This window comes from Pollachius pollachius (assembly GCF_949987615.1).
Source record: "Pollachius pollachius genome assembly, chromosome: 1".
NCBI classification, from domain to species: domain Eukaryota; kingdom Metazoa; phylum Chordata; class Actinopteri; order Gadiformes; family Gadidae; genus Pollachius; species Pollachius pollachius.
In genome coordinates this window covers 50,690,692-50,700,691 of record NC_136934.1, presented here as the reverse complement: position 1 = coordinate 50,700,691, position 10,000 = coordinate 50,690,692, and the positions used below count along the sequence as shown (strand labels likewise).

The 10,000-nt window shown below is 47.5% G+C and overlaps 1 protein-coding gene across 3 annotated transcripts in view; it reads right to left on the bottom strand.

Moving 5' to 3' along the window:
• The window catches only part of LOC307070713 (polycomb protein SCMH1), a 14,495-nt gene extending 13,541 nt beyond the window's left edge, over positions 1–954 (bottom strand). For 2 of the 3 annotated variants that reach the window (XM_079729320.1, XM_079729322.1), the window contains exon 1: positions 864–954. The gene's annotated coding sequence lies outside the window, so the exon portion shown is untranslated. The remainder of the gene's footprint in view (positions 1–863) is intronic. The other variant, XM_079729321.1, reaches the window with a different exon arrangement.
• Positions 955–10,000: the final 9,046 nt, after the last annotated feature.

Here is a 10,000-nt window from a genome sequence, read left to right as displayed (position 1 = left end):
GCAAAGTGACAGCACCTCGGGGTTAGAACCGCTGATCTCACGATGACCTCGGCTCCACTCTGATCTCAGGTCCCATGCAACATGCGTGATTGGGATGCGTTTAATTAATTAACGGGAACATAACATATAATCACAGGCACACCGCACACACCCACACGCAGACGCACACACCCACTCTGTTATGTTCACGTCCAACATGCCTGGAAAACTAAACTTGCCTTCCCCGCTCCGATCGCATCCCCCCTGGACTTCCACACATGTGATGGTAGCCACACGGCGGAGAGCCTATCTGTTATGGATAGAATCCCCTCTGGAGCTCCACACATGTGTGGAGGTCTCTATCTGACCCTATCTGTTATGGATCGCATCCCCTGTAGCAGGGCAGGGAGGGAGGCTGCGATCCGTAACAGATAGGCTCCCCGCCTTGTGGCTACCATCACACGTGTGGAGGTCCATTCATAAAACGCAAAGCACACTTAAGAAACATCTCCCTAACATGCATGTTTTGGTGGTTGTAACACCCAGCCGCGGTCCATCCCCCTCCCTGCCCACCGGAGGATAGAGGGTAGGGACCCGTGTCTACGCCTGGATAACCATGCTCACCCTCCGCACAGAATAGCGGGATTCAAGCCTGTGCCCCTCGTTCGTGGGGAGAACCAGTGATATAAATAAACAGATCCAAACGTATCCCCACACAACATCCAGCATGCCCCCCGATGCTACCGGAGCATGCTAACAGCGCAGCTAGCTCCCGGGGAGCGGATCCTCGATATTAGCAGAAGCCCCGCCGCAGGGTATGAGTGCGGAGAGTTGGGGCCCTGGAAACCCCGTTGGGGTTCGAACGCAATATCTAGTTTGTTTACCTTTGTTGGGCAATGTGTTTGTTTTTGGTTCTGATGTTGATTTAGTGCGTGTCCGCCATTTTTCCCACACGACGAGGAGGGGGATGTTATGCCAACATTGGACAGACTGGCTGGGAGAGGACGGGGACAGGAGGGGAAACAGCACCCCCCTGTGGCAGATGGACGTATGGCGCTGCTCTGCTGCAGTACTTCTACTACCCCTATTAATACCCTCCTGTTACTCGTACGTACTACCACTACGACTGAAACTCTACTAATAGTACTACGACTAATACTCTACTAATACTCTACAGCTACTACTACTTCTACTACGATGACTAATAATCTACTACAACACTCCCCTACTAATACTACTACTAACTACGACTAATACTATACTACTCATACTACTACGACTAATACTTTACTTATACTACTACTACTACTACTACTACTACTACTACTACTACTACTACTAAGGGGGCACTCACACTAGGCAAAGTTGCCCTGTACCGTACTCAAGTACGATTGCTGAGGCTGATGATAACTTCCTGATAACTACCCCCCTCTATTCTCCTCCCTTTGCTTTCTCTCCCAGAAGGTTCAGTATTCATCACATTGTAAATACTGCGTCTGTTCACTGTATCTTTAATACATCTGTTTATTGGAGACACTTGAATCGTTACGATATCCCACATACTTTTGATATAATGCGTACTTAATATTCTAATATCTGATAACGTTAACGTTTTACACTTTGACCTCTTAATTGTTCACCTGCTTTGGCAACGTTAATGTCTGTATCTCATGCCAATAAAGCATTGTCAATTAATTGAATTGAATTGATAAGATCACCCTCTTATGCTTCCCGTCTCCCATGTCGGTCAAGTCAGGTCAAAGTCTGATCATCTTTGGATGGAGGTGGAGCCTGACGGTTTTATTATTATCTTATTTAGCCGCTGAAAGTCCGATTCAGTCGAAACCCCCCCGTACGGATCGTGTGGAGCCAGCCGTCTCCTAAAAGAAAACACGTCGGAAACCAACACAACTACAAGGTGAGTATACTGGAGCATGCCTACAACTTCCATCGTCACTGTGCTGTCATCGTGGGAGGAAATGGAATGGTTTAAAGGAACTATGAGCAACATCTTGCCCTCCGGTTCGAAACCAGTGTGGGGAAAAGGCAGAGTCGCCTCAGGGCCCTGTTCCAATTCCATGAGTCGTTTGTGACACCTCCTGCCAGCCCTCTGCTACGAGCCCCTGATCGTTTGATTGGATCAGAGCTGTCCCTAGGGGGGGCCGGTGACCACTGGTTCAGTTATCTCTCTCTAGGACCTCAGTCTATTTCTCAGTTCTCTTAGATATTAAGGTTAAGCTAGTATGGTGCAATTACAATTAAATGTTAAACACTGTAATCACGTATTTACCCTATGATTAAAGGAGACATTATCCGGCCCATTTGAGGGAAAGGTCAACAAATGCCAACATCCGGAGGGACGTTCATTCACACCATTTGCCAATCCATAGATGAACCCTGGTTACTTAGCTTGCCCCCTGAGAGGGAGATCTGTCTCACATCTCCATGAGAGGAGGGGCTGAGGTGGGCTTTCTGCCCCCCCCCCCCACACTAGTTTTGTTTCCTTTTCCGAGGAGGCGGTCTTCTCATGTCCGATCTGTCTGGAGCTGTTCATCAGCCCCGTCTCAACAACCTGTGGATACAACTTCTGCAGAACCTGTATTACCAAGTTCTGGGATGAACAGGACCGGTACAAATGTCCTGTTTGCAACGAGCTCTTCCACACAAGACCTGTTTTACGGGTCAACACCTTCATCTCAGGGATGGCTGCTGAGTTTACAAGGTCTGTCCGACAGAAAGAGCCTTGTGTTAAACCAGGAGAAGTTCGCTGTGAGGTCTGTACCGGGACCAAGCTGAAGGCCGTAAAGTCCTGCCTAAATTGTCAAACCTCCTACTGCCACGCCCACCTGGAGCCTCATCAGAGAGTCGCAGGACGGAGGAGACATCGCCTGGTCCAGCCTATGGACCATCTGGGGGACAGGCTGTGTACGACACACTATCAACTCCTGGAGCCCTTCTGCCAGACTGAGCAGGTTTTTGTGTGTCAGATCTGCACAGAGATGGGCCACAAGTTCCATCCTTTTGTACCTCTGAAGGAGGAATATAAGGTGAGGACAGCTCAGCTGGGGAAGATAGAGGCTGAGGTTCCGCAGAGGATTCAGGACAGACAACGGATGATTCAGGACATCCAACACACAATGAAACGGAACAAGGTGGACGCAGACAGAGAGCTATCCGAAGGAGAGCAGGTCCTCACCGCTCTGATGCGCACCATTCAAAAGGCCTGGCAGGACTTCCACCAAGCGCTCAACGAGAATCTGAAATCAACAGAGGAACAATGTCAAGGTCTCATCAAAGAGCTAGAACAGGAAATAGAAGACCTGACCAGAAGACGCTCAGATGTGAAGCAGCTCTCACACGTCGCAGATCACCTCGACCTCCTCCAGACCTTCCAATCCCTGAAGAATCCTCCATGCTCCAGGGGCAACAGAGGTGGTCCATCCTCCGCCGCTGCCTGTAGACACCTTGAGGAGATCCCTGGGTTGGCTGCAGGAGACGCTGAACCCGGAGATGAGGCAGCTGCGTGATGCCGAGCTCAGGGGCCTCCGGCAGTACGAGGTGGACGTGACTCTGGATCCTCACACGGCCGACCCTCGGCTCGTCCTGTCCGGCGACGGGAGACAAGTCCGCCATGGGGATGAGTTGGCCACCGAGGGAGGTTCACCCCGTGTCCGTACGTTCTCGCAGGGCAGAGCTCCTCCTCAGGGAGGTTCTGCTTTGAGGTTCAGACCGGAGGAAAGGCCGAATGGGAGATCGGAGCGGCGAGAAGGTCCGCCAACAGAGTAGGACGAATCACCTCCTCCCCTGAGAACGGCCACTGGGCGATCAACCTCCGGAGCAAAGAGTTGGTGGTGAACTGTGACCCTGTGGTCCGGCTCCCTGTCAGAGCGGAGCCCCAGAGGGTGGGGGTGTGGGTGGGTTATGACCAGGGTGTGGTCTCCTTCTATGAGGTGGGGGCGATGGTTCGTCTCTACTCTGCTACTGGCTGCACCTTCACTGAGCCTCTCCACCCAATACTCAAACCGGGCCTCCACAATGGGGGCCAGAACACCGCCCCCCCCCCGATCATCACACCTGTCAATCATAGGACAGAGGTACCCGCCATCTCAAATAATTATTATCATAAGCACAATTACATTACATTATCTGAATTAATGTTATTTAGTACGAACACTGCCTTTAGCTGTGTTCGTACCATTATATTGGCCATGCCTCTTTTGTACAGTTTAATTAAAACATTGTATATAATCAATAAAACCTCCTAAAGCCTCATGATTTTTAGCAGCATCAGATGGTTTGTGTGTGAGAGATTATTTATTTTTGTAATTATTGAACAGCCTTCAAACCGTTCATTTGACTACCCTCAAAGAGGCGGTTAACCTAAAGCCTTTAAGCCCTGTCATCCGGCAGACTGCTTCAATCCATTCTCGACAATCTTATCATGAAAAACTTTATCATATCCGAATGCAGAAGAACTTTACCTCCCTAATTAATTGTGCAAGTGTGAAAATGTAGAAAAACTGTAGCCATTTGGCGATGCCATGCCAATTAGGCCTGCCTAGCAACTGTAACTATGTGATTTGGAGGAGCTCGCGGTGGTTCCGCTGTGCTTAATGGTCACCTGGCAGCGCCGCTAATGCCCATTTCAGCCCACAGTGGGCAGGCCGCGGCCCGGGCAATTATGTTCGGTTTCACCCGGCCACGGAGGGTTAATTGACGGTGCCTACGCGGCTGATTGGACCTCCTTCACGCCTGTCAGCCTCCATCGCATCAAAGGGGGTCCGAGTGAGTCCACTATACGGGGCCATTACGTGTGTGTGTGTGTGTGTGTGTGTGTGTGTGTGTGTGTGTGTGTGTGTGTGTGTGTGTGTGTGTGTTGTGTGTGTGTGTGTACGTGTGTGGTGGGGAGGGGTGTGTGTGTGTGTGTGTGTGTGTGTGTGTACGTGTGTGCTATTGCACACACACACACACACACACACACACACACACACACAGGCGCGCACACACACACACACACACACACACACACACACACATACACACACACATGGTTTGCAGAGCCAGACCGTGTCCATCCACTAGGGGTCAGTGCTGTGTAGCTGTAGTCAAACTCCGTCACTATAACCTCCGTCAGTACCAACCTCCATCAGTACTAGCCCCCATCAGTAGTCCTCACGACTTTAAAACTCGATTAAAGCGGTTTGTTGAACACATCTCACCTTAACCTCTTCTATCACATTACTTTACCTCAATGTTTATTCTCCTTAGAATGGAAATCCTACTCGTATTGCGAAATAAACACGAATATTAGTCAATTTGTAAATAGTAGGCTTTTGTTTTTTTAATATTGGTGATTGAGACGTATAGAAGCGATAACCGATTAAATTGCTTCGTATTATTCAAACAGCTGATTGAGTATGAGTCAATTGACCAATCAGCGCTCTTCAACCAGCCAAACGAGAGCCGGTGTTGTAACATGTTGAAATGGTTGTAACATAGTGAGGCACGACGTCCCTAAGACTTCAACAGAGCCTCCCGTCTAGTCGACTCCCTCGGTAACGGCTGGCTGTGTATGGATGATAGTGGGGGACACCAATGCCGAAAGTGTCCGGGTTCGAATCCCAACGGCCACAGTCCACCAGTAGGCAGCCTGTAGCGCCGCTCGCTACCTGATGCCTGTGACGCAGCCTGTGTGAGAGAGAGAAGACTAGCATCCTACGTTGTGACTAGAGACGTTCCCATACCTTTTTTTCCTTCCCGATACCGATTCGGATTCCTGAATGACACACATTTGTATTCTTGAAGATAGGTAGGTCAAACGCTGGTAGGTTGGAGATGGCGCGCTTCCCATTCCGACTTCCCGCCTCCGGCCGTTAACGAACGCAGCATAACACTGTCAAAAAAAAACCCTGTAATGTTTGTGATGTTCTCTGCCTGTGTAGTAAAGGAGCTGGTCACGTGGTGGTATCGGATCGGTGCGTAGACCTGCGTACTCGCCGATACACAATGCTGCATTCTAGGGAGGATCGGAGGAATTTCCGATACTGGCATCGGTATCGGAACAACTCTGGTTCTGACGACCTTCCCGTCCTGCTGCGTATCCCAGAGACGGGAGCGGGTAGGCGTAGTTCACGTGGACAAACGGACACGCAGCGTGTGTGCTGCCTAATGCGGTTATATCATGTGGTTAACGTCCGAACATGTCAATATGTTAGCCATGTCCGTGACTCCCTCAGCTCATTTAGAGATGCTGGGTTGGATGTCCGGGCTGATAGTGTCGAAGGGAAGGACACTGAGGGGATGGAGCTGTAAGTATGTTAAAAGCTTCATCTCTGTTTGTAACTTCATGTGATGCTAATGCTATTGTTACAGGTTCACTGGTGAAACTTTTCATTTCATTTTTACTAATGGTGCTCATTTTAACTAATGGTATTCATGTTAACTGGGGGGGGGGGGGGTGTCATGTTAATTAATGAGGTTCATGTAAACTAGGGGATGGTGGTCATGTTAACTAATGAGGTTCATGTTAACTAGGGGATGGGGTTCATGTTAAGGCATTAAATTCTACATTATTTCACAGGGTCAATGCCACTACCCTAACCTTTACCCTTAGCCCTACTTTAATGCTAGATGCTTTTTACTGCATGAACTAATGTGGATTAATGTACCTCTAAAGTAAAGCTTTACCGGTTCACTGAAACCACATCTGGTGTTATGTTAAAGACACTCAGTAGACTCTCTGTTAGACGTTTGATAGGGCCTGTGATGAGAATAGAGACGTCTAGACCTTTGGAGACCTGAACATTAGTTTTCTTTCATCAAGCTGCTCAATGAAGTAGAGACTTCTCAGTGTAACCAGCCTGTGTCTTCTGCTCCAGGTTATTTACCAACCTGCCAGGGATTCAGACATTTGCATTTTTACAACTAAGGCATTAAGCAGACGGTTTTATCGAAAGCGACTTACAATAAGTACATTTGTCAGAAGAAGTAGAAACAATATATCACTGTTGGGACAGTAAGGATGTTCATAGAAACTAGTGCCAATCACTAACAAATGTTTAGGTTAACCCATTCCCCATACACAACAAAGATAGCTAGGGTAAGATGCTACACAATGTTAAGTACCATTCTTAAGTGCCAGGACGTACAACATACCACAAGTGCCTACATTAAGTGCCAGGACGTGCAACATACAATAAGTGCGTAAAAGGGTTGTTGCGTTGTGGTGGGAAGGCTACGCAGAGTCTAGGTGAGCTCTGAACAAGTCTTGAGTCTTTTCCGATAGAAGCGATGCAGACAAGGCTGGATGTACATTATCCACAGGTATGGAGCTCTATAAAGGCTGTAGAATGGTCTTCATCCCACCCCCACCCCCACCCACCCCGGGTTTAAAAATCTCACTCGGGTTGTCTAGGAAAGTTGTCCCAAAGCCTGGGCCAAGTAATATTTTGAATAGGATCATACAAGCGAGTCTGTTGCAACTCATATGTTGATGAAACTAGAAATCCATGTTGGCCTGACGAGGTAACACTTAATGACCTAGTTGATGGCACCCGAAAGGCTTCAGAAGATGTTGTTTTGTCATTGGAAAGCGTGCAACCGTGTGGAAGCTGACTGCTGATTCCGCCAGGGCCCCTGGGTTGATGAAGAATTTAAAAAAGTTTTGGCTCATAGAGATGAGACAGAAGAGGCGGTGAATAAGTCTGGCTGCTGCATGTCTGCCTGGCAAACATGTTGAGCACTCACCGACAACGTGACTGAACTGAACAACACGGAAAAGACACTTTAGTGTGAATCAAAGTTAAACGACACAATGCATGATGGGAAAAAAAGCTTGTGGAGTACTCTGAGCGACACCATGGGCAGGACTTCACTCAAATCATTTCCAATCATTTCAGTGATTATTTGTGTGGCAGAGTGGGTCCACTCAACTCAACGCCCAACGCGGAGTCGACGACGAGTGCGAAAATAACCAACAGAAACATTTACATTTTGTAACGTTACTGTAGCAGAGGTCGAGAAATTATGCTTGCCAATCAATTATGAGACATAACCTGGTGTTGACAATCTAGATGGAAAGCTCTGGAGGATGGGAGTGGATCAGGGTGGCACGCCCATAACCTCTGGCTAAAGTGAGTGTTTTTCGCCTGCCTGGAAAGAGGCCAGTCATACCAGTGCTTAGGAAGGCCCAGGCTGCCTTTCAAGGGTCTAACAGTAAACCCTGCCCGGTGCTGCTCAAGGTTAACTCTTAGGAAAGGTCGCGTTCGACCGGAAACAATGCTATCTCACCATGAATAACCGGGTAAGTGACTCTCAGCAGGACTAATGATAAGGGTGCTCCAGACGCAAAGCTCTGTACACTAACGAGAGATGAATGGAAAAAACTGATGGATCAAGGTACACTTGTGGAATCAGCGCTGCATTAGATCGCATCAATGACGCAGTATCTTAGGAAACACTTAAATGTTCAGGGATCTCCCAAGCACCTAAAGTATTAATCTAAAGCTACGGTAAGCTAATGCTAAACTACACCAAGCTACGCTAAGCTGTTAGGAGTGGTGGTGGACAGCAGGCTATTCTGGGAAAAACACGTTGATAGTCTGGTTCCTGTCCCTTAGAAACACATCTGTTGTTAAAGAAAGACCCCTCGTTTATAACATTACTAACAATTGAAGAGTCTTTACCGGAGAAACACATTCATTGCATATACTCCTCAGTGTTTGGTGGTTTGGTCAGGTGTTACTGAACGGTTCTAGGAGAGCAACAGCAAGGAAGGCTCTCTGAAACTCAGCGAGTACCAAGGTGAATGAGAGAGAGGACTCTCTCACCAGAGCCTTTCTCGTAGTGCAGAGGAGAGCTTCAGTGGATTTCGAGGTCAACTGCTTCACTCCCAGTCTTGATCAGAAATATAGATTTTGCAACAATGCCATGCTGCTTCTACAATAACCGGACACACCGCACACACCCACAGATATCCAGAAAGAAATACAATATACTGCACACAGTCGTGCATCGAGACATGATAGGAAGAACATCTCTGCTAAACACATTACCAGAATACACACAGAATACAGAATAAAGGTACCTGTATTATATATATATATATATATATATATATATATATATATATATAATATAGGTACCATTTGTGGTGCCAATGATACTTGTTTTGGGTGTTTTCTTTGTGTGAACCCCAGGAAGATGAGCCAACGTTTCTGCGTTGGCTAATGGTTTTAATAATAAAAACCTTAAATCCTATTCCACTCAGGGAGTCCATTTTATTGCTACAACTTTTTTCCTCTCCTTTGTCTTGGCACATAGTTTTCATTTTTTGTGTACTTATTATTTAAAACAGATTGTTTGCTCTTTTCGTTTCATCTCGCTAATGGAAACTGGCTCATCGCCTTGGCAACAGGTTTTGGAATTCCAAACATATTGTGGTAGGTGGCCCCATGGCAACCGGCATCCTGCTGTGAAGAGGAGAGGATGGATCGCCATGACGACAACACCGATACCACTGAAGCCTGTTACTTCATTTTCACACACAGACACACACACACACACACACACACACACACACACACACACACACACATAGACACACACACACACACACACACACACACACATACACACACAAACACACTGGCCAGCACACACCCACACACACTTCCCTGGTGATAGAAAGAAAGATGCGGAGAGACAGAGTGTGAGAAAGAGGGAGGGTGAGAGAGGGTGAGAAGAGCAAGATAGATTGAATTGAGCGAGGTTACAGCGACAGATAGAGGGAGTGAGAGAGATAGAGAGTGATGAGAGAAATGCTTGGAGTTATACAGAGAGTGAGAGAGACAGTGATTGAGATGGATGAATGGAGTGATAGAGAGAGAGGGAGTGATAGAGATTTCGGGGGTGAGATATGGTTGGAGTGATATAGAGAGAGATAGAGGGAGTGAGAGTGATTGTTGACGATATAATGAGTGAGAGACAGAGGGGTGATACATAGAGGGAGATATTTAGATGG